This window comes from Mastomys coucha, unplaced genomic scaffold (assembly GCF_008632895.1).
Source record: "Mastomys coucha isolate ucsf_1 unplaced genomic scaffold, UCSF_Mcou_1 pScaffold18, whole genome shotgun sequence".
NCBI classification, from domain to species: domain Eukaryota; kingdom Metazoa; phylum Chordata; class Mammalia; order Rodentia; family Muridae; genus Mastomys; species Mastomys coucha.
In genome coordinates this window covers 12,396,641-12,421,622 of record NW_022196900.1, presented here as the reverse complement: position 1 = coordinate 12,421,622, position 24,982 = coordinate 12,396,641, and the positions used below count along the sequence as shown (strand labels likewise).

At 38.7% G+C, this 24,982-nt stretch overlaps 1 long non-coding RNA gene across 1 annotated transcript in view; it reads left to right on the top strand.

Moving 5' to 3' along the window:
• The first annotated feature begins 14,180 nt into the window (after positions 1 to 14,180).
• Positions 14,181 to 24,982, top strand: part of LOC116095313 — a 22,235-nt gene continuing 11,433 nt past the window's right edge. Inside the window, exon 1 of the long non-coding RNA XR_004120546.1 lies at positions 14,181 to 14,230. This is a non-coding gene — a long non-coding RNA (uncharacterized LOC116095313). The remainder of the gene's footprint in view (positions 14,231 to 24,982) is intronic.

Here is a 24,982-nt window from a genome sequence, read left to right as displayed (position 1 = left end):
AGTAATAAAGCACAGAGGTAAAAGCAAGACTGGGGACCTGTATGATCACTCAGACTCAGGAAATATCTGGACAAATATTTGCCAAAGGAGTGGTGGTTGGTGAGATTATCCAGAACTATTTTTGAATCAGAGAAAAATCTATAAAAGGAAGTAGCAAACCTAAAGTAGATATAAAGATACTATGGGTATTAATTTTAATTGTTCAATTTTCAGCTTATGCTAATTGTTCATCAATTACTCAGCCACTTGGCAATTTGTTGAATATAGTTAAATTTTGGTTCTATCTTAAGGGATCAAACATAGCAAAAATAAATTAGCAGGAAAAAAATCAATATTGTTTCATTTATAAACCAATAGAGTTTTTTGTTGTGTTTTTGATCTCTTTATAGTTTTATTATTGTTTTACTACTTATACAGAAATTTTGTTTATTTCATGGTGTAACATGTGGCGTTATGATATCTGTGAACATGATATAATGTTGAAAATAATGTTTGAAACTCTTAGTATTTCTTTGTGCTAGAAACATCTAATATCCATCTCTTAGTTTTTATAAACCATGTAGTGAATATCTATAGTCACGCTTCTGTATAATAGAAGAAAAGACATTGTTTCCTTTTATCTAACTGTACCTTAGTGTCTGTTAGCCAAATTTGATGCTTACTATGTTATTACAAGCAAACACAAAAATTTTGGTAGGGCATTCACATTTCTTCTTTTCTTTAAAAATTAGCTTTGTATATACTTAATTTAAACCTATATAATACAGATTTTTCTGTAGTGTTTTGGTTCAAAATAAACAGTACTGGAGAACTATTGGAAACATAATAAGGATAATGAAAATAGAAGTGAATAGTTATGCATGACTAAAAATTATATATGAAGTAGAAAATGACAAGGGGCTAAGAACAATTAATTTGCAAATAAAATATAAGTTGTGAAAGCAGAGAGACTGATCAGTTGTTAAAAATGGTCCTTTGGCTTTCAGGTGGAATTATGGAGCACCAAGCATGAGAATAGAGGAGAGAACAGTCGTCATAGTAGCTAAGGGCCTAAGGAAGTTTGTCTAAATCACTTGGCCTGTATAGTGTGCCAAGAACATAGTCCTCATTGGGAAGTATTGAAACCTACTACTCATGAAATGAAAAATTTGGACTGATAACTTAAAAAAAAATTGAAGATAAATATTTTCCAGGTGCCCTAGGATCGTATCTTGTTGTAGTAGTATATGAACAGCAGCATTAAGGTTGAAACAGATACTATAACTGGGAGGCATTAGCTATTAAATGCTATCATGAAGTCATGCTTGAATAGGAAGAAAAGGTCGCTCTTCCAGATATAAGTATATTTAACCAATTTCCATCCTTGCATTTCATGGGTTAAATCTGTGAAAATCTCTCCCAGAAGCTTTGTGTGTTGAAAGTTTGTTTCCAACTTGTGATGCTGCTGGGTGGTAAGAATCTTGTCGGGGTTTTCCCTTGATCAATGATTTAACCAAGTGCTATGTTGATTCTGAATAGGCTTTTTGGGAGATGGTGCCTGACTGGAGAAATTATATCACTGTCAGGATATCTTTACAGGGTATTTTTTGTTCTTAGACTCCTCCTGCATCTCTCTATTTCCTAGACAACCTGAGGAGAAATGTTCTTTTCTACAATGTCCTTCTGTCATACCATTTCTACCTTATACATACCTTAAGGCAGACAAGAGTGGGCTGTGAAACCTCCAAAGCTGTGAGTCAAACGCTACTCTTCTTCTTCAAGTTCTTTGATTTGAGTATTGTATGATGACCATTGAGAGAAAGCTAACATACTGCTCAAATATCCCATCTAAACATAAACAAGAGATAAATGGTACTCTATTCCCAAGTTAGCAAGACCAGCCAGTGTAGGCCAGAAGCTGACAGAAGACCATAGCATATCATTCTATGTATGCTATTTAATAACATATGATTAACAGCCACAGAAAGTATATTTGGAAAGCTTAGAGGTCATGAATATGCAGCTCGTTTCTGATATACAAAATATGATGCCACAAAAGAACCACAGGAGAAGCATAGGCACAGCAGTAGGATGGTTCCTAAAAGCAAGTGAAAAAAGAAAGCTAGGGTATTCCCTCCAGGGAAGCTGGTAGGGTAACTGGAGATCTTCACCTCTCCCTGTTCTCAGGATCCAAGACACCAGTCTCACCCCCAGTTTTGTATCAGACATGCTGCAGTGGCCTCTCCTTCTTCTCTGCACCCATTTCCAGTGAAAAGCACATGTCTTCCTGCTTTCCTCCCAACTCATCTTGTATTCCTTAACTCAAATTCTAGCAGTTATTCATGGGAACTGGATTTATGCCTGCCAGAGAAGACAGAAAAACAGGTAAGCCAAATTGAGATCTCCACTCTCCCTCTCGCTTTCAAATCCAATCCCCACATTTTTTTTATCAGCTCTGAAGCACACTACCTGCTAGGGTCTCTTCACATTCTTCCTCCTTTCCCAGGGGACCAAGCAAATCCTGCTTTTCTGCATCCCGTGGACCCCCTCAATGTCCCCTCAACCCATCCACATTCCTAAGTGTCAGGTCCCAATTCTTAGAAACATATTTTAGTTGAACTCCCAGTGGCAAGATATAGAAGGATCCAGGGAAAATCCCCTGCCAGGCAACACACAACTACCATACCCTCCTATGAACTGAAGAGGGTAAAGAACCAAGGAACAAAACACCCACCCACCAAAGACAAGACCAGATATCACCACCTAGAATTCCAGTCATCACAAACCCATAGACTCCAGCGTAAAAACACAAGCAATAAGAGCCAGGACAATATGTCTCTTCAAGATTGCAGCAACCCTATCATAGTAGGTGCTGAGAATTGCAACACAGTTGAAGCAGAAAACAAAAACCTCAAAATAGCTTTTATGAATAGGATAAACTTTATTTATTTTTTATTGGATATTTTCTTTATATTTCAAATGGTATCCCCTTTCCCAGTTTACCCTCTGGAAAAAACAAACAAACAAACAAACAAACAAAAAAAAAACAAAAAACCTAGTCCCTCCCCACTCCACCTGCTCATCAACCCACCCTCTCCGGCTTCCTGGCACTGACATTCCCCTACACTGGGGCATAGATCCTTCAGAGGGCCAAGAGCCTCTCCTCCCATTAATGACCAACTCTGCTATATATATGCTGCTGGAGCCATGAGTCCCACCATGTGTACTCTTTTGTTGATAGTTTAGTCCTTGGGAGCTCTGACAGTACTAGTTAGTTCTTATTGTTGTTTGTCCTAAGGAGCTGCAGACCCCTTCAGCTCCTTGGGCCCTTTCTCTAACTCTTTTGTTGGAGACCCTGTGCTCAGTCCAATGGATGGCTGTGAGCCTCTACTTCTGTATTAGTCAGGCACTGTCAGAGCCTCTCAGGAAATAGCTATATCAGGCTCCTGTCAGCCAGCACTTGCTGGCATCCACAATAGTGTCTGGGTTTGGTGATTGTATATGGGAAAGATTCCCATATGGGGGCAGTCTCTGGATTGTCCTACCTTCAGTCTCTGCTCCATACTTTGTCTCTGCAACTCATTCCATGCATGGGTATTTTGTTTCCTCTCCTAAGAAGGATCGAAGTATCCACACTTTGGTCTTCCTTCTTCTTGAGTTCCTTGTGGTTTCTGGATAGTATCTTGGGTATTCCAAGCTTCTGGGTTAATAGGCAATTATCAGTTAGTGCATTCCATGTGTGTTCTTTTGTGATTAGGTTACCTCACTCAGGATGATATTCTCTAGATCCATCCATTTCCCTAAGAAAAACTTCTTTTAAGAGGAAATGAAAAACTTCCTTAAAGAAATCTATGAAAATAAACAAACAATGTAAGGAAATCAATAAAAAAAATTAAGACCTAAAAGTAGAAATAAATCAGTAAAGAATACTCAAACTGAAGAAAATCCAGAATGAGAAATTTAGGAACTTGAACAGGAACCACAGCGGCCAGGCTCACCAAAAGAGATGGAGAGGGACTCTTAGGCACCAAAAACACAGTATAGGAAATAGAGACCTTGGTCAAAGAAAACATTGATTTGAAAAGGATTTTGGCCCCTTCTGCCAGGTTCTTTCTGGTGGGGCAGACTCCTGGCTGTTCTTCTTCCTTGAAGACATATCCTAGAGGATCTGCTGCACTCAGAGCAGTTGGTAAATACCCCCACCCCCTAAAGTCCCAGAACTGCCTCCTGGGAGCTGAGTGGACTCAGGATCCATCACCCACCAAAATCCCCACCCCCTGAATATCATACCCCTTCCACCCTTTCTGCCTAGTCCTTTCTGCTGGGACAGACTGCTAGCTGGTCTGTTTCCATGAAGGCACCATATTTTGAACCATCCCAGAGGATCCAATGTACTCAGAGGAGTCTGGCAACTGACACTACAGCCAGCAACATCTCAGGAGATCTGCTGTACACAGAGCTAGTGAGCAACTGATCACCAGCTGGTCTCCTCCCTTGAAGACATCACAGCTTGAAGGCATCCCAGGGACCCCTCTGTACACATGGCAACTGGGCAAGAGACACCACAGTCTGAAGACCTCTCAGGGGCTCTGTGGCATGCAGGGCACTTGACCCAACAGACTGAAAGTCTCCCCAGAGGGAGTTCTTCTGCACACATGGAAAAAGAAACTACAGTACATAGGGCCCCTGGAGAACATCTTCACACAGGATAACAGCTTGACTGCTTCTCTGAAGACAGTTTGAAGGCCTCCCAGGAGTTCTACTGCAGCCAGGGCAACAGATCAGCAGCGTCTTTGCCCCTCTGAAGAGTCCCTAGCTGGAAGGTCCCACAAGGGCCAGAAGCCAACCTGAAGACCTGACACAACCCAGGGACAAAAGAGGCAGACTCCAGACAGAGTCACCCAGACCAGCAAACACTTGAGATAACCAGATGGTGAGAGGCAAGCCCAAGACCATAAGCAATAAAAGCCAATATATGTGGGCATCATTCAAACGCAGCTCTCCTACCACAGCAAGCCCTGAATACAACACACCTGAAAAAGAGGAAGCTCTCCTAAAATCCTATCTCATGAAGATAATAGAGTCTTTTAAGGAGGAAAGAAATACAGGAAAACACAGGTAAATAGGTAGAAGCCCTTAAAGAGGAAACAAATAAATCACTTAAAGAAATACAGGAAAACACAGTCGAACAGGTAAAGGAATTGAATAAAGCAGTCCAAGAACTAAAAGTGAAAGTAGAAACAATAACAAAAACACAATTGGAGGCAAACCTGGAAATGGAAAACCTAGGAAATAAGTCAGGAATTACAGATGTAAGAATCACCAACAGAATATAAGAGCTACAAGAGAGACTCGGGGGTGTTGAAGATAACATAGAAGAGACTGACACAACTGTTAAAGAAAGTTCAAAACATAAAAGCATCTGGAAGATTTAGGACACAATAAAAAAAAATCAAATTTAAGAATAACTGGAATAGAGCAGAAGGAAGATTCCCAGCTCAAAGGACCTAAAAATGTCTTCAACAGAATCATTGAAGAAAACTTCCCCAACCTAAAGAAAGAGATAACCATAAAGGTACAAGAAGCCTATAGAGCACCAAATAAGTGGGACCAGAAAAGAAAATCCTCTTGTTACATAATAATGAAAGCACTAAACATACAGATCAAAGAAACAAGGGAAAAAAACTAAGTAACATACAAAGGTAGACCTATCAGAATTACAGCAGATTTCTTAACAGAGACTATGAAAGCCAGAAAAGCCTATTCAGAAATCATGCAGACTCTAAGAAAACAAAAATGCCAGCCTAGGGTACTATACCCAGCAAAATTCTCAATCAATAGATGGAGAAACCAAAATATTCCAGGACAAAACCAAATTGAAACAGTACCAATCTACCAATAGATCCCTACAGAGGAACCTAGAAGGAAAGCTCTAACACAAGGAAGGCACCTACACCAAAAAAGAGACAAGATATTAGGCATCTTACAACAAAGCCAAAGGGAGAGAATCACAAGCACACAAAGTTACCTACAAAAAGAAACATATCAGGAACCAACAGAAGTCTCTCTTTAATATCTCTCAATATTAATAGACTCAACTCACCTATAAAAAGACATACATGAACTAGACTGGATATGCAAATAAGGTCCAGCAGTTTGTTGCATACAAGAAACACACCTCAATAACAAAGACAAATACTATCTTAGAGTAAAAGGATGGAAAAAGGTCTTCCAAGCAAATGGTCCCAGGAAACAAGCAATAGTGGATATTGCCGTCCTAATATCCATTAAAATAGACTGTCAACCAAAAGTTATCAAGGGTAATGAAGAAGGACACGTCATATTCATCAAAGGAAAAATCCACCAAGAGAAAGTCGCAATTCTGAACATCTATGCCCCAAATGCAAGGGAACATACATTCATAAAAGAAAATTTTCTAAAGCTTAAAGCACACATTGAACCTCACACAATAATAGTGGGGGACTTCAACACTCCACTCTCACCAGTGGACAGGTCATTGAAACAGAAACTAAACAAAAACACAATGAAACTAATGGAGTTATGTGTTGCAGGAAATATTAAAAACTTGGCACCATCCTGCACTAGACCCAGCTACTTTCTGTCCCAGCAGACAATGGCTGGCCTGTTCTTATCTCAAGGAGACTGTCTGACTCAGCTCCAAAATCTCTCCACCCAGCTCATTAAGTTCCCACTGGCAGGTCACTACCAGGCCAACCCCATGCTTCAAAACTCCCATGGCCTTTTGTGGTGCACATTAGGAAAACCGACGCTTTGCTACTGTACCTTTCTCTCTGGAACCTAGTCGACATGCTGCATGAAGGAAAACACCACACAAACTTAGCTCAGAAACAATGATAACTCAGTTGCTGGGCACAACAACTAAAATCCTAATCTTGTAAGCCAAATTAAATCTAAATTCTCCAGTGGCTAGTCTTGGCAGATCAGGAGACACTAGTAGCTACATCTTGTCCTCTCACTATCCCCATCTAAAAAGACCCTATCTCTCTACTGCTTACTCTCTTCCCCTATCCAGCCTGAAAGCCCTGCCTACTGGCTCTGTGATTGGCTCCTTTATTCATTAGGGGAAGTTTCACAGGAAGTCATTTAAATATATGACTCATACCACATTCCAGACAACCCCTTCTTGGAAAGCAAAATTAACATCTAAATACAAACAACACCCAGGCCATCCACAATGGTTATGAACCAAATGGATTTAACACTTATCTACAGGATATTTCACCCTAAAACAAAAGAATACATCTTCTTCTCAGTACCTCATAGTACCTTCTTCAAAATCGACAATACACAAAACAACCCCCAACCAATACAAGAAGATTGAAATAATCCCATGTATCCTATCAGATTACCATGGCCTAAGGATGGTGTTCAATAACAGCAAAAACAACAGAAAACCGACATACATGTGGAAACTTGAACAGCTCTTTACTCAATGATAACTTGGTCAGGGAAGAAAGAAAGAAGGAAATTAAAGACTACGTGGAATTTAATGAAAATGCTGGCACATCATTCTCAAACTTATAGGACACAATGAAAGCAGAGGAAAATTTACAGCACTAAGTATCCTAGTAAAGAAACTGGAGAGATCTTATACTAACAACTAAAAAGCACACCTGAGAGCTCTAGAACAAAAAGAAGCAAACTAACCCAAGAGGAGTAGAAGGCAGGAAGTAATCAAATTCAGGGTCGAAATCAACCAAATAGAAAAAAAAGAGAACAAAGAATCAGCAAACCCAAAGCTGTTTTTTTCTTCTTTTGAGAGAATCAACAAGGTAGATAAACCAATAGCCAAACTAACTAAAGGGCCCAGAAGTGGTATCAAAGTTAACAAAATCAGAAACCAAAAGGGAGACATAAAAACAGAAATGGAGGAAATTCAAAAAAAATCATGAGATCTTACTATAAAAGCTCATGCTCAACAAAACTGGAAAATCTAGATGAAATGGATAGTTTTCTAGTCAGATACCACATACTAAAGTTAAATCAGGAGTTGGTAAACTATCTAAACAGGCCCAAAGGAAATAGAAGAAGTCATTAAAAACCTCCCAACCAAAAAAAAAAAAAAAAAAAAAAAAAAAAAAAAAAAAAAAAAAAAGAGAGAGAGACCAGAGCCAGATGGACTTAGTGCAGAATTCTATCAGACCTTCCAAGAAGACCTGATGCCACTATTCCTCAAACTATTTTATAAAATACAAACAGAAAGAACTAGTTCTATGAAGCCACAATTACTTTGATACCTAAACCACAAAAGGACCCAGCCAAAAATGAGAACTTCAGACCAATCTCCATTATGAATATTGATACAAAAATACTCAATAAAATTCTTGCAAACCTAATCCAAAAGCACATCAAAACCATCGTTCACCACAATCAAGTAAGCTTCATACCAGAGATGCAAAATATGTTCAATATAGGAAAATCCATTAATGTAATCTACTGTATAAACAAATTAAATGAAAAAAATCACATGATCATTTACTTAAATGTAGAAAAGCATTTGACAGCATACAACACCCCTTGATGGTAAAAGTATTGGAGAGATCAGGATTTCAAGACCCATACCTAAACATAATAATAGCAATTTACAGCAAACTAACAGCCAATATCAAATTAAATGGAGACATACATGAAGCAATATCACTAAAATTGGGGACAAGACAAGGATGCCCACTCTGCCAATGCCTATTCAATATACTCTAGGTGCTAGCTAGAACAATAAGACAACAAAAAGAGAACCAGGGGATACAAATTGGTAAAGAAGAAATCAAGGTATCACTATTTGCAGATGATATGATAATATACAAAAGAGACCCAAAAAATTCTACCAGAGGACTTCTCCATCTGATATACAACTTCAGCAAAGTTACCAGATATAAAATTAACTCAAATAAATCAGTAGCCTTCCTTTACACATGATCAACAGGCTGAGAAAAAAATTATGGGACAAATCCCTTTGCAATAGTCACAAATAATAAAAAATATCTTGGTGTGACTCTAACCAAACAAGTGAAAGATATGGCAATAACTTCAAGTATCTCAAGAAAGAAATCGAAGATCTCAGAAAATGGAGGGATCTCTAAGGCTCATGGATTGGCAGAATTAATATAGTATAAATTGCCATCCTACCAAAGGCAATCTATAGATTCAATTCAATCCCCATCAAAATCCCAACACAATTCTTTAAAGACATGCAAAGAGCAATTCTCAAATTCATCTGGAAAGACAAAACCCAGAATAGCAAAAACAATTTTAAGAGTAAAAGAATGGCTGGTGGAATGACCATCCCTGACCTCAAGCTTTACTATAGAGCAGTAGTGCTAAAAACATTGTGGTATTGGTACAGATACAGACACTTTGATCAATGGAATAGAATTGAAGACCCAGAAATAAAACCAAACACTTAGGGACACTTGATCTTTGACAAAGAAACTGAAAATATACAATGGAAAAAAAGAAAGCATCTTCAATAAATGGTGTTGGTCTAGCTGGTAGTCTGTGTGTAGAAAAATAAAAATAGAACTATATCAGTCATGTTGCACAAAACTCACGTCCACATGGCTCAAAGACCTCAGCATAAAACCAGATGCACTGAATCTAATAGAGGAGAAATAGGGAAAGAGCCTTGAATTCATTGGCAAAGGGGGACATTTCCTAAACGCAACTCCAATGGTTCATGGTCAAAGATCAAGAATTGATAAATGGGACCTCATGAAACTGGAAAGCCTCTGTAAGGTAAATGACCTAGTCAATAAGTCAAACTGACAACCTACAGATTATGAAAAAATCTTCACTAATCCCACAACTGATAGAGGACTAATATCCAAAATATGTAAAAAAAAAAAAAAAAAAAAAAAAAACCAAGAAGCTAACCACCAAAAAAACCAAACAACCCAATCAAATGTGGGGTATAGAGCTAAACCGAGAATATATTCACAAAAGAGCAATGTTTTGCTCTTGAATAGCTGAAAAGAAAAAGTCCTTAGTGATCAGAGAAATATGAATCAAAACTACACTGGGATTATACCTTACACCAATAAGAATGGCTAAGATCAAAATCTCAGGTGACAACAATGATGGCAAGGATGTGGAGAAAAAGGAACACTCCTCCATTGTTGGGGGGATTGCGAATTGGTACTACCACTCTGGAAATAAATCTGGAGTTTCCTCAGAAAATTGGAAATAGATCTACTTGAAGATCCAGAAATACCATTCTTGGGGATATACTCAACAGATGCCCCACCATGCCACAGGGGCACATGTTCCACTATGTTCATAGAAGACTTGTTTGTGATAGCTAGAAGCTGGAAACTACCCAGATGACCCTCAACAGAAGAATGGATACAGAAAATGTGGTTCATTTACACAATGGAGTACTACTCAGCTGTTAAGAACAAGGGCATCCTGAGTTTGGCAGGCAAATGGAAGGAACTAGAAAATATCATCCTGAGTGAGGTAACTCAGACCCAAAAGGCATGCATGGCATGTACTCATTAATAAGTGGATATTAGCCAAAAAAAAAGTACAGAATACCCAAGATACAGTCCACAGAACTCTAAAAGGTCAACAAGCTGAAAGGCCCAAGTGAGGATGCCTCAGTCCCACTTGGGAGGGAGGAGAAAGGAATCACAAGTGGGAAGGGAAGGAGGGACCTGGGAGGGAAAGTAGAAGGGTGTTGGGGGACAATGAGGGGAACCTGCTATGGTATTGGGTGAGGGAAAAAGTCTGAAGCCCTGAGGGCCAGCCAAAAGAATGGAAGCAATCAACCTCAGAAGGTAGGAAGTTGGGGGGACCCTCTAGAATGTACCAGAGACCTGGGAGGTGAGAGACTCTCAGGACTCAAAGGGAGGGACCTTTGACGAAATGTTGGATAGTAGGGAGTGAGAACTTATAGAGCCCACCTCCAGCAGGGAGACAGATGGGGCATCAAGTGAGGGAGGGGGTTGCCATCCCACAATCAAAACTCTGAATCATAATTGTTCCTGTCTGAAAAAACTGCAGGGATGGAAATGAAGAGGAACCTGAGGAAAACAAGGTCCAATGACAGGGCCAAAGTGGGATCCAGCTAAAGGGAAGGTCCCAAGGCCAGATACTGTTACTGAGGCTATGAAGCACTCACAGAAAGGGACCTAGCCTGCCCAACAAGCAGCTGAAAGAATCAGATGCAGATATTTTCACCTAATCAATGGCCAGAAGCTGCTGACCCCTGTGGGAGAATTAGGGAATAGCTCAAATTAGCTGATGAGGAAGGCTAACCTATAAGAGGACCAGCATTCTCAATTAACCTGGACTCCTGAGATCTCTCAAACACTGGACCACCAACCAGGCAACCTAAACCAGCTGATATGAGGCCCCCAACACATAAACAGCAGAGGATTGAAAGGTCTGGGTTCAGTCAGAGAAGATGAATCTAACCCTCAACAGACTGGAGGCCCTAGGGAGTTTGAGGTCTGGTTGGGTAGGTGGTGGGTGGTGGGTGGTGGGGACATCCTCATGGAGACTGGGGGCTGGGAAGGAGGTATGAGATGTGGCACAGTCAGAGGTTGGTCAAGGGCAAGGAAATAAAATCTGGAGTGTAAATAATTAAAAGAAAAGGATTTTAGTACAAGGTTATTTTTTGTTTTTTTCTTATTATATTTTATTTTTATTTTGTAATTATTCCTTAGAAGCTTGTTTCCTTTCTAATGGGAGACAGAAAGGCAGTGGATCTAGATAAGAGGAGAGGTAGGAAGGAACTGGGCAGAGTAGAAGGAGGGGAAATCATATCCATGGTATATTACTTCAATCTCCTAATGTTTCACCCAAAACTACAAAAGCACAAACTACATATTTGGCATAAAAATGAAACAGAAGGATAAACTCTAGACTTCTTATAGCAAAATAAGAAAACAAAAAAAAGATTTATTCAACTTTGAAGGATATATTTATCAGTTTGTCTTTAATTATCTGCCTTTCTCTTGGCCAATATTTCTAGTCTGCTGGAATTTCCTGTGATTTTGATTTGTGTTTTCTATGGCTTTCCATTTGTTTCCTTTCTATGATTATTTTGAATAACTGGTAAAAGTAGGCAATTATACTTCAGTGGTTTCCTGAAAATGTAAAAATAAAATAGGAAATGCCAAAGTAAGATTACTGATATTTTTCTTTTGTTAATGACAGACATAGAAAATAATAGTTCTGAATATAATCACATAACAAGAAGAAAAGCAAGCTAGAGCATAATAGTTGATAAAGAGTTTACCTATTATATAGAAAGTCCTCTCTAACATAACATAAATTGGGCATGGTATATAGGTTGTAGCAAATCCTGGGATTTGTGAAACCCTATCTCAATCAACCAACCAGTGGGGAACTGGCAAAGCATATTGGTCAAATGGCTCCCTAAATCTCAAAAGCATGCTATCTCTTTTTACAAATTTTAACAGATTAATTTATATGTCACCTTCAGCTACCTTCCTCCATGTTGTATGTTAGAATGCAAACACCTTTTTTGCTACTATCTCCCACAAATTTCACTTGTGGTAATTTAAGTTTCTTATGATCTAGGAAAGATTTCATTATTTCATCATCAATTTAAATTGTTTTACTTGTTTTCTTAAATAAGGGTTTCTGCTGTGACTTTATACTTCTCCCTAGTCAAACTCCTACCTTAACTTTGGTTCTCTTGGTACTTTTTTCATCAAAGGCAACCTCATGCTTTGCACCTCAGAACACATCCTGGTCTGCCTGAATGTTACCATCTCGATTCTGAGTGTTCACCTACTCTCTTTGAAATGTATACTTATCTGTGCATTTTATGTGCACTTTCCTCTCCGCCCTTTGGAAAGAAATTAAAAACAATATGAAAAAGTACCTTTATCCATTACTAGTTAAACTTCTAGAAAATCAAATGTCCTAATTGATGCTTCAGTTTATTTGCCACTTATCTTCTAACAGTACTATTATTCTCATTTCAAGTGATCTCAATGATCTATCATTTGAAATGATAGAATGTCGTCATGGGCAGTCAGTGATAAAATTTAGTGTCACTAAATACAATGCCTTACTTCTAAGTTTATAAAGTTTCAAACATGAAATTCTCTCCTTCTTGACTTCTAGAATAAACTTTCTAACAACATGTATGTAAACAAAGTTTTGTTTCAATGATGACATTCATTTCAAAAGAAGTGAGGTAATCCTAATATCCTGCAGTAATATGCAAAGAAAATGGGAGCAGTTTGGGAAGTTAGGATACTAAAAGAATTCAGCTTGTGTGTTGAGCTAATGCAGTGTCTACTTAAAATGCATAAGGTACACAAAAACTCACTGTGACTAGAGTTGGACAATCAGTGCCTTTGAGAATTTCTTTAGCTGTAATGTCAAGTGTTATAGGCCAAATGAGTAAGTTTTCTAATTTCAATGGGATTGTTAAAGACAGAATAGGCAAAACAGTTGGAGTCTATGTAATTACATTTACAACATAAGGGCAGAGGTGGACCTAGAAAGATCTTAAATGGTAAAGACTTACCATTTTCAACCATAGTAATTTCAATTATGTGCCTTTGTTTCCAGTTCTACACAACAAATGGAGTTTGCTTCATTCTATAGTATGTGGTGATATTGCCTTGGTTACTGCTGTGCTTATAGCCTAAACTATCTTTTATATCTAATCTTTCTCTGTCACTTCTAACAATCTTTTTGCTGCTCTACTTAGATAGGCTGACCTCCCTGCTCTTTTCCAGAACCTGCACTGTTGCTTCTATCTTTAACATAATCTTGTATAATGTTTGTTCTTCATGCCTACTCCTGCCTACAGATTAAGTTGGAATCTTACAGTCTTGGAAAACATCTTGCAAACAGGTATGCCCCAGGATTTCTGCAGCTTCAGATTTCAGGTTAACTATCTACTGCTGACTGGAACAATGCTCTGCTATACCTTCTCAGGCAGTGTCCTTCAGTCCTGACAGACTTCCAATGCATATCTGTTTTTCAGCTTTGGAGGCTCAGGTGTTAAATATTTCTCTTCCAAGTCCACAGTATTGAAAGGTAAGGCCTTTGAGAGGGCTTTGTATCACCGACGTCATAAATAGACTAATGTATTGTGAGTTCATAGCTAAAGGGCTAGTCACAGAAGGGTCTAATTGAAGGACGCAGTTTGGTGAGGTCTGCTTTTAAAAGGTAAACCCTATCCCCTGCACCCAGCTTTCTTTCTGTCCTTCCTGCCTCGGGAAAGGTAAGCCACTCCTTATGCCATAACTCCCAAGTCATAGTATGTGTTCTGCTTTACCTCAGGTCCAAACAAATGGCATTGGATGAAGTTGGACAGAAACCCAAGAGCCTTGACTAAGAATAAATGTTTTCTCTTTAAAGCCATTTACATTTTCAGGTGTTTTAGTAGGTGGTACAAAGGCAAAAGCACGTGCCTGGATTTCATCGTTCCTTTTCTCTCAGGTAAGACAGTAGTCTCCTTTAAAGTGTGGTAAGTGCTTACTTTAGGTAAGAAAATATTTGGCTGAAAGAAGTCTCTCATTGACTATGAATAAATCCGGTTTCCTTCAACCATTGGTTTGAGAACAAATTCCAGAAAGAGTAACATCCAAATTCTGCCAGTTAGCTACATCTCAGTCCTTCAGAACTAAGCCTGACTGAACTCTTTATTGAGGTTGCTTCTTGGTTTTCTGCACATGGATTTGCTACATCGTATTTTATATACAAGCAATCAAAGGTTTTTCCACTTTGCAGATCAGCCAAATTTATTTTATTGTTGCCATTGATTGTATCATTGTATTGTTATTCATTCTGAAATAATATACTTTGCATCATCCAAACTACATCACAGAATGGAATGCTGCATGCCAAAGAGATATTTATTCTGCTTTATTTGCATACCTATTAGCACTAATCTATTATTTCTAAAATAAGCAATTTTAATTTTTTTATTTTAACATATCTAAGCCCTCAAATTAAAAAAAAATGAAGAGAAGACCAAGAATAAAATATGTGGCAATCACACTAAAAAATAGTAATATCCAGAATAAATGTATATACACATCTTATTTTTCTAAAAAATATTTAACTTAAGTTTCATACATTTTCAGTTTTTTAATCTTTTCACTCATACAAACATCATGCTTAATTTTTTCAGGAAGATAGTTGCACTATTTTATAAAATAAAATGAAATTACTTAATTTGAGGTACCACTTAAAAGGATTTTTTGAACCAAATAACCCATAAATGTCTTTTAAACCTTAGGGGATTTTGTTTGTTTGTTTGTTTGTTTTTGTTTTTGTGGTTTTTTTTATTTTTTATTTTATTTATTTATTTATTTATTTATTTATTTATTTATTTATTTAGTTAGTTAGTTAGTTTCTCAAGACAGGGTTTCTCTGTTTAGCCCTGACTGTTCTGGAACTCACTTTGTATACCAGGCTGGCCTCGAACTCAGAAATCGGCCTACCTCTGCCTCTCAAGTGCTGGGATTAAAGACATATGCCACCACTGCCCAGCCTAAAACTTAGTTTTTAAATACCTTTAATATACTTGAACTTGGAGTGCAGCTTTTCATTCTTATTGAAGTTAAAAAAATTACTTGTTTTATGTTAGGTATCCTGGCAGGCATTAACAACCTTGAAGGCAACTAAATATGAACTCCTACTGCATTCTCATTTCTGAACTCCACCTATTATTTCCCCAGTAAGACTGAAAATCTAAATTTAATTAGATTTAATATGCCTTATGAGTGGTAGAGGTTTCAGGGCTTTGTAGATGCTCATTAGGAAAGTTAGCGCTTCTGCTGAAGAGGGTGGGATACTCCTGGCCCTGGGTGGAGACCTGACATTCTAATCTGTTTATAAGATTAGACTATTACAGTGTTTTCTTCTCTGTTAAGTAGAGTTGAGCTTATAACCCCTGGTCAGGAGTCTACCACACAGGAAGTTTCATTCATGATTAGAGGGGGGATAATCTTCCCTTCAGTGAGATAATATATTTTAAGATTAGATTTCTTTTCTAGAAATCTCTGTTTCATGCAGCCTAGTTGTTATTTCGAGTTACTCAGAAAGCTGTAACTTTCCACTTCTGTTTTTTTTTTTTTCTCTACTTTTTCTAGAGTGTGGTCAAAGTCTAGGCATGCTTTTATCGATGCTCTAGGAATTTTCCTTCTTTAGCATACATACGTACATACATACGTGCACACACACACACACACACACACACACTTCCACTATGTGGTGGCTCTCATATCCTGCAGGTGCTGATCTCCACTGTTGATCCTTCCTTTTTCTTCAACCCTAACACAAAAAAAAAATGGTATTTTCTCCCTTACTCTCCTCTGTCTCACCCTGCTGACAGCTGCCAATTAGTTAAGTTGGTCTTATTCATATTTTTACTTTAAAACTCTAAGAAAATTGTCCTCAAGTTCCTTCTGGGTCTGTTTATAAATTATTTTATTTATTAGACTGCTAACCTAATAAAGTGAACCCTAATTTCTCTTGCAATATTTATGAACCATAGGATGGAAAACGTACAACATCATACATCATGTACCAGCTTTAACCAAAATTTGAAGCATGTGCCAGTTAGTTGATGCAAGCTAGTCTTATGGGAAGGGATACCTGGATCAAGGAATTTTCTTCATCTCATTGGCCTGGAGACTACTCTGTGGGATGTTTTTTGATTGATTACTGATATGGAAGCAGCTATACCATTGGGATTGGTGCCACCTTGAGGAATGTGGTCCTGACTTGTTTAAGAAAGTAATTGAGCAAGCCCGTAATCCAGCTTTCCTTCAGCGTTCCTGCCTCTGCTCCAGCTTCAGTTTGTGCCCCAACCTCCCTCAGTGATAGACTGTTACCTAGAAATAAAACTATTCCTCTCTGTTTTGCTTTTGCTTATGGTATTTAACAGAGCAAGCTAAGACGGAGCAAAGTCCACTTTTATCCTGTGACCAGGGGCTCTAACATTGATAAACCTGTCACAGCTTAAACTAGAAAACAAATTGAGAAAGGAAAATTGATTTATTTATGGTTTCACCTCTGGCCACTCTACAGTTTATAGAAATGCAGAGAAAATTTAGTTACTTTTCTATTGTTAAGTGAAACCATGAACAAGGTAACTGGTAGAAGGAAAGTTTTATTTGGATCATTGTCCAGGAGGGTTAGTGCCCATCTTCATCATGATGGGGATGCAGGGCAGCAGATGTGCCTGGTGAAGAGCAGAGGGCTGACATTTCAAAGCACAACCAGGAAGGAAAAACCAAATTGGGAATGACCTCAAAACCTAAAAGCTCACCCCAGTGACACTCTTCCTTCAGCAAGGCCAAACCTCCTAAAGTTCCCCAAACAGCTCCAGGAACTGGGATTCAAATTCAGATGCCTGCAACTGTGGAGGATGCCTCAGACAAACCACCACAACATAAGCTGTATGCAAAGCTAATTATGAGTTAGGTGCAGGGTTCTAGTCAGACCGAGCATAGCAAAGGCAGTCCACACAGGTTTTTCCCTTCCCTCTGCCTTTCTAAACTATTAGATTACACTCCTAAAGCTAATCAGCAAGATCTTTCCACTTATTTGGCCACCTCATTATTCCTGACTCATTCTGGAGACTGAATACCAAGGTCCAACTCTCAAAACATCAAGGTGCAGCAATAAAATTTCATTATATTGAGTGACCTAATTAAAATACCCAATCAGAACTTACCAACTTGTCCCAGCTCATTCTAACACAGACCTCCTTTTCTTCTCCCTTAAAATGAACACTTCTAAAGCTATTTGCTGCTGTTTCTTCCCAATTCAGATTCAGTGACTTCGTTTCTTTGCCACTCTTGGTAAAGGACCGATTAGTGCTTCGTGTGTGCTTGAAAATTGGTGTTATGGTTTGCTCTGTGCCAAATCATTGGGTCCAGAGTAGAACACAGCATAGTAAGTGGCTCCCTTTATTACGTCCCTTTGTTATAAGTTCCCTAGGGGCTATGGAGACCTGAAACTCATTTAGGTTATCTTCACAACGTGTTCTTCTCTTTTTTATTTAAATCCACGAAGATGAAAATGGGGTCTGAAAGATCCCTGCTTTAATTAAGAGTGAAAAGGATTTTGTTTGTGGAATGGAAGATTCCAGTTCCTTCTTGGCCTGGCAGAATTCTTTGTTCATGACTCTCTTGCTGGAATTAATGAAGAACATAGTCTCTTTGCATCTTCCTATAAGAGGTCAGTTGAAAGATACAAGCTCCTGAATCACTGTCAAGCACACTGATTTTCAAGTAAAAAAAAAAAAAAAAAAAAAAAAAAAAAACAACTCTGGTTATGTGATAACCACAAGGAAACAGGCAAGTGAGGAGTCTGGCTTTTTAGCAAAGGCTGCTGCTAAGTTGGAGCTGCATCCATTCTGTCCAATAAGGCTGGAAACCAAAATCATCAACTAGAAGCTCCTTTTGCTAACAAGCAAAACAAACCAATCAACAGACTTAATATTGATTCTGCCTCTGAACTCACAGGTTAACTAAAACCAGGATGGAAGACTGACATCTCTGACTTCATGTCTGTCTCAAGTCACAAAGATTCTATATTCTTTCCCCTTTCTCCTAATTCAGCCTGGCTTATTTTTTAAAGTATTTTTTAAATACAATGCCTTGTTTACTTGCTCTTTTGTTGCTGCAATATGATTTCCCAATAAAAACAAACTTAGGGAAGGAAAACCTTTACTCAGCTCATATTTTTGGTCACATCCATCATTAAAGGCAGTCAGAGCAGAAATTCAAGCAGAAGGAATATTGTCTCTATGAGCATCCTTCAGAGCTAGTGTTCATTGTCCTGAATTCTTGAAGAAACTCCAACATGTAATAAGGACACATGCTCTACTATTTTCATAGCAAGCTTGTTTATAATAGCCACAGCTGGAAAGAACCCAGATGTCCCTCAACAGAGGAATGGATACAGAAAATGTGGTACATTTACACAATGGAGTACTACACACCTATTGAAAACTATGAATTCATAAAATTCTTAGTCAAATGGATGGAACCAGAAAATATCATCCTGAGTGAGGTAACCCAATCACAAAAGAATCACATGGTATGCACTCACTGATAATTGGATATTAGCCCAGAAGCTTGGAATACTCAAGGTACAGTCCACAAACCACATCAAACTCAAGAAGGAAGACCAAAGTGTGGATACTTCAATCCTTCTTAGAAGGGGGAGCAAAATACTCATGGGAGAAGTTACAGAGACAAAGTGTGGAACAGAGACTGAAGGAATGACAATCCAGAGACTGCCCCACCAGGGGATCCATCCCATATACAATCACTAAATCCAGATACTATTGTGGATGTCAACAAGTAGTTGCTGACAGGAACCTGATATAGCTGTCTCCTGAGAGGCTCTGACAGTACCTGACTAATACAGAAGTGGACACTCACAGCCATCCATTGGACTGAGCACAGGGTCCCGAATGAAGGAGCAAGAGAAAGGACCCAGGGAGCTGAAGGGTTTGCAGCCTCTTAGAACGAACAACAATATAAGCTAACTAGTATCCTCAGAGCTCCCAGGGACTAAACCACTGACCAAAGAGTACACATGGTGAGACTAATGGCTCCAGCAGCATATGTAGCAGAGGATGGCCTAGTCAGTCATCAATGGGAGGAGAGGTCCTTGGTCCCTCGAAGATTCTATGCCCCAGTGTAGGGGAATGCCAGGGCCAGGAAGCAGGAGAGGGTAGGCTGGTGAGCAGGGGGAGGGGAGGAGGGATAGAACAAGTTTTTTTTGTTGTTTTTTTTTTTAAGGGGAAACTGGGAAAGGGGATAACATTTGAAATGCAAATAAAGAAAATATCTAATGAAAAGAAGGAATTTTATCTAAGCTCTGTGATCATTTTCTTCCCAAGTCTTTTTCATTTTCACTGTCCATCTATCCTGCTTCATCTTCAACCTGACAAGTAATGTAGAGATCCTTATTCATTACCTCATAAGTAAAACACTGAATAATCTGAAAACCAATTCTTTTTAGATCCACTTGGAAATTGAGGCTTAGTAAAAAGCCTTATACCAGAACAATATTAAGTGGAAGATAGAGTCATAGTTTAAACAGGAACCAGGGTTGGGGGCCAGCTGTGGACAGAGCATGTGAGGCATCACTGTGAAGACTGTAACTTGCATAACCGGATATAAAAGCTCCCAGGGAGGCCTCATGCTTTCATGGGTTTTACTTCTAGTAGACTGACCAGTTTCCAGAGTGAAGATCAAAGAAAAATCCCCTCTGGCCTCAGAAAAGGAAAAGTAGCGTTTTTGAAATACAACCGGAGAAGTCTGTAATCCTTAATAAAAGATAGTTTCATCAAGAGAGAGTACTTTACTGGGGTTTACCTCACCTGGAGAAGGGAAACATCTAACTATGACCTCTTGTAGCTGCTGTGAACACACTGACTACGGAATATTAATGAATCCAGTTGTGTCCTTACAGAATGCCAGAATTTTTTTGACTGGCAATAAATTTACAAGGCATTGCAGTTTCATTCAAAGAAATTTTACAAGTGTTTCTGTTTTTCATGCCATCTCTGGTTTGACTAGAGGCTGTTTTATTTCAATCTGTATTACTAATATAAACTCTCAGAGCATACAGTGCTCATAACACAGTAAATATTCATCCATCCATGTTCATAGGTTACAAGTTATCTATCCAGGATTAAAGAGGACAAGAACCTTAAGGCTAAAGCCCGGAGAAGCACAGAAAGTCTGTGGTGGTGTGGAGTCTCTGGAGTGGCCCTGTTGCTTCTTCCAAGGGACCCCAAGCTGAAGCATTGCTTAGGAGTCCAGTTGCAGAGGCAAAGCAAAGATCAGTGAAGAAGCAAGACCAACAAGTTTTGTATAGCTAGCTCTGTAAGCCTAGCCTAGCCTCCTTCATTGTCTGTCAAATCTTACTTATACTTCCTCCAAACATCACGTGTCTTCCATGAGTCTTGCCTTACCATGTGCCTTGCCTCACCACATCAGTTTGATTTAGCAAAATTCTATGACAGTCTGTCTCAGCTGACATCACTGCCACTCAGCCAAGTCTGAGGAAACAGTAAGAAGCTGCTGCATATCACCAGAAGTTTTTTTTGATGTGTTTCTCTCTATGAAGTCCCCTAGAATGGAGCTCACCTGTGCAATGTAAGGCAGACCAATGTATGTGTGTGCAGTTAGGGAAGAATCCTTTATCACATGTCCTTTCACATGCTTGCTTTAGCATCCTTTTGCTTGTGTATGTTTCAGCAACATGTTCATTCACAGGTTTGTTCCAGCAAAACACCAACAACTGATTTTCCAAAGACCTTTTATGTTTCCACTTCAATTCTGTGTGGCAAAACAAGCACAGCAACAAAAGCCAGTTGCTAATGTAGCTAGATCACCAAGCATGTAGAAAACATTAGGATGCTAAAGACAGTAAAACACATTTCTTAATGTTTTCTAGCATGAAAATAACTAAATCATTATTGAATGGGACCTACAGAAGACAAGAATATACTAAAACACAAACTCTGCCAGAGCTTTTTGAGAATCAAAAACCTAGCTGAAGAATTTACTTTGTATGCTTTTCACATCTGTTCCTCTAAAGTGTTTGTAAGGTAAATTAGATTCCCAGTGAAAGGATGTAAAAATGATATGATGGTACACAAGTTTAGAGCTGAGAGTCATGTTCCAACCAGGTTGTCAAACAAAGACTCTAGTAGGTCAGACACTTTAGAAACAATTTTGAAATGGAATGTATAGCTTGCATCCTCCAAACTGTCAAACTAGTGCAATTCATCAGGCATCCATTGCATTACACTGATGAGCAAAAGATGCCACATTATACTACGAGGACACTTGCTCAGTTATGTTCATAGCAGCTTTAGTCATAATAGCCCCAAACTAGAAACAACCTAGATGTATCTCAACTGAAAAATGAATAAAGAAAATGTGGTTCATTTACACAGTGGAATACTACTATGCTATTAAAAATAAGGTTATCATGAATTTTAAAGGCAAGGGGATAGAACTAGAAAATTATTGTCCTAAGTGAAGTAACTCAGACCCAAAAGACATGTATGGTATGTACTTACATGTGGACATTAACTATAAAGTAAGGGATAACAACATTAAAATCAACTAACCTAAGGAAGCCAGATAACAAGAAGAACCCAAGGTAGGATGGTTGAATCTATCTCAGAATGTGAAACAAAATAGATATTTGAAGTTGGTGGAAGGAGGGCCTGGGTGGTGGCAGAGGGTATGGTCAGAACACAGGAGCAGAGGAGTTTTCAGATCTTATGTAGGGAGAGCATGAAAGAGAGAAGGAACATGGATGGGAGACCAATCTTTAGAATATTCCAGAGACCTGGGGTGGGGAGAGGCCTTGGAGGGTCTATGGAGGTATATCTAGCAGAGAATTCTGGCAGTTGGGGATATGGAATCTGAAATGTCCACTTCATGTATCCAGGCAGAGCTCCCCGTGGAGAGATAAGGGCAGCAACTGTGATGGTTTGTATATACTTGGCCCAGGGAGTTGCATTATAAGAAGGTGCGGCCCTCAGCCTGTTTATCCTTTGAGTAGAGGAAGGCTACTCATTTGTTTGAGTTAATTTTATATCCACCCATTTTGCTGAAGTTGTTTATTAGGTTTAGGAGTTCTCTGGTAGAATTTTTGGGGTCATGTAAGTATACTATCATATCATCTGTAAATAGTAATATTTGATGAATTTTCTTGGTTTCCCTTGTTATGTCTGCCTTTTCATTTCTGATTTTATGGGAAATTATATTCTTCACAATAGTCACAAATAATATAAAATACCTGGGAGTGACTCTAACCAAGCAAGGGAAAGATCTGTATGATAAGAACTTCAAGTCTCTGTTGAAAGAAATCTAAAAAGATCTTAGAAGATGGAAAGATCTTCCATGCTCATGAATTGGCAGGATTAATATAGTAAAAATAGTAATCTTGCTGAAAGTAATCTATAGATTCAATGCAATTCCTGTCAATATTCCAACTCAATTCTTTATAGAGTTAGGAAGAGCAATTTTCAAATTATTCTGGAATAACAAAAAACTCAGGATAGTGAAAACTATTTCAGCAATAAAAGAACTTCTGGATAAATCACCATTCCTGACCTTAAACTGTGTTACAGAGCAATAGTGATAAAAACTGTATAGTATTGGTACAGAGACAGGTAAGAAGATCAATGGAATAGAATTGAAGACCCAGAAATGAAACCACTCTCATCTGGTCACTTGATCTTTGACAAAAGAGCTAAAACCATCCAGAGGAAAAAAAAAGGGAGTATCTTCAACAAATGGTTCTTGTTCAACTAGTGGACAGCATGTATAAGAATTCAAGTCGATTCATTCTTTTCTCCCTGTACAAAACACAAGTCCAAGTGGATCAAGGACCTCCACATAAATCCAGGTAAAGTGAAACTAATAGAAGAGAAAGTGAGGAAGAGACTTGGGCACATGGACACAGGGGAAATTTTACTAAACAGAACACCAATGGCTTATGTTCTAAGATATGCAATAGACAAATGGGATCTCATAAAATTACAAAGATTCTGTAAGGCAAAGGACATTGTCAGTAGGACAAAACAGCAACCAACAGATTGGGAAAAGATCTTTACCAATTCTACATCTGATAGAGGGCTAATATCCAATATATAGAAAGAACTCAAGAAGTTAAACTCTAGAGAACGAAATAACTATTAAAAAATGGGGTATAGAACTAAACAAAGAATTCTTAACTGAGAATACCAAATGCCTGAGAAGCACCTAAAGAAATGTTCAACATCCTTAGTCATCAGGGAAATGCAAATCAAAACAACCCTGAGATTCCACCTCATACCAGTCAGAATGGCTAAGATCAAAAATTCAGGTAACAGCAGGTGATGGCAAGGTTGTGGAGAAAGAGGAACACTCCTTCATTGTTGGTGGGATTGTAATCTGGTACAACCACACTGGAAATCAGTTTGGTAGTGCCTCTGGAAATTGGACATAGTACTACAGAGGACACAGCTATACCACTTGTGGGTATATAACCAGAAGATGCTCCAATATGTAGTAAGCATACATGCTCCATTATGTTCACAATAGCCTTGTTTATAATAGCCTGAAACTGGAAACAACCCAGATGTCCCTCAATAGAGGAATGAAAACAGAAATTGTGGTACATTTATACAATATTGTACTACTCAGCTATTGAAAAACAATGAATTCATAAAATTCTTAGTCAAATGGATGGAACTAGAAAATATCATTCTGAGTGAGGTAACCCAATCACAAAAAACACACATTGTATGCACTCACTGATAAGTGGATATTAGCCTAGAAGCTCAAAATGCCAAAATACAATCCACAAATCACAAGAAACTCAGTTAGTAAGACCAAAGTGTGGATCCTTCAACCCTTCTTAGAAGGGGGAACAAAATATCCATGGAAGACATTGAAGAGACAAAGTATGAAGCAGACACTGAAGGAAGGACAATCCAGAGACTGTCAGACCTGCAAATCTTTCCCATATTCAATCACTAAATCCAGACACTATTGTGGATGCCAGCAAGAGCTGGATGACAGGAACCTGATATAGCTCTCTCCTGAGAGGCTCTGCCAGTGCCTGACTAATACAGAAGTAGAGGCTCACAGCCATCTGTTGGACTGAGCACCAGGTCCCCAATGAAGGAGCTAGAGAAAGGATCCAAGGAGCTGAAGGGATTTATAGCCCCATAGGAGGAACAACAATATGAACTAACTAGTACCCTCAGAACTCCCAGGGACTAAACCACCAACCAAAGAGTACACATGGGGGGACTCATGGCTCCAGCAGCATATGTAGCAGATGATGGCCTAGTTGTTCATCAATGGGAGGAGAGGCCCTTGGTCCTGTGAAGGTTCTATGCCCCATCTATGCCCCAGTGTAGGGGAATGCCAGGGTCAGGAAGCAGGAGAGGGTTCCTTGGTGAGCAGGGAGGGGGGAGCGAACAGGGTTT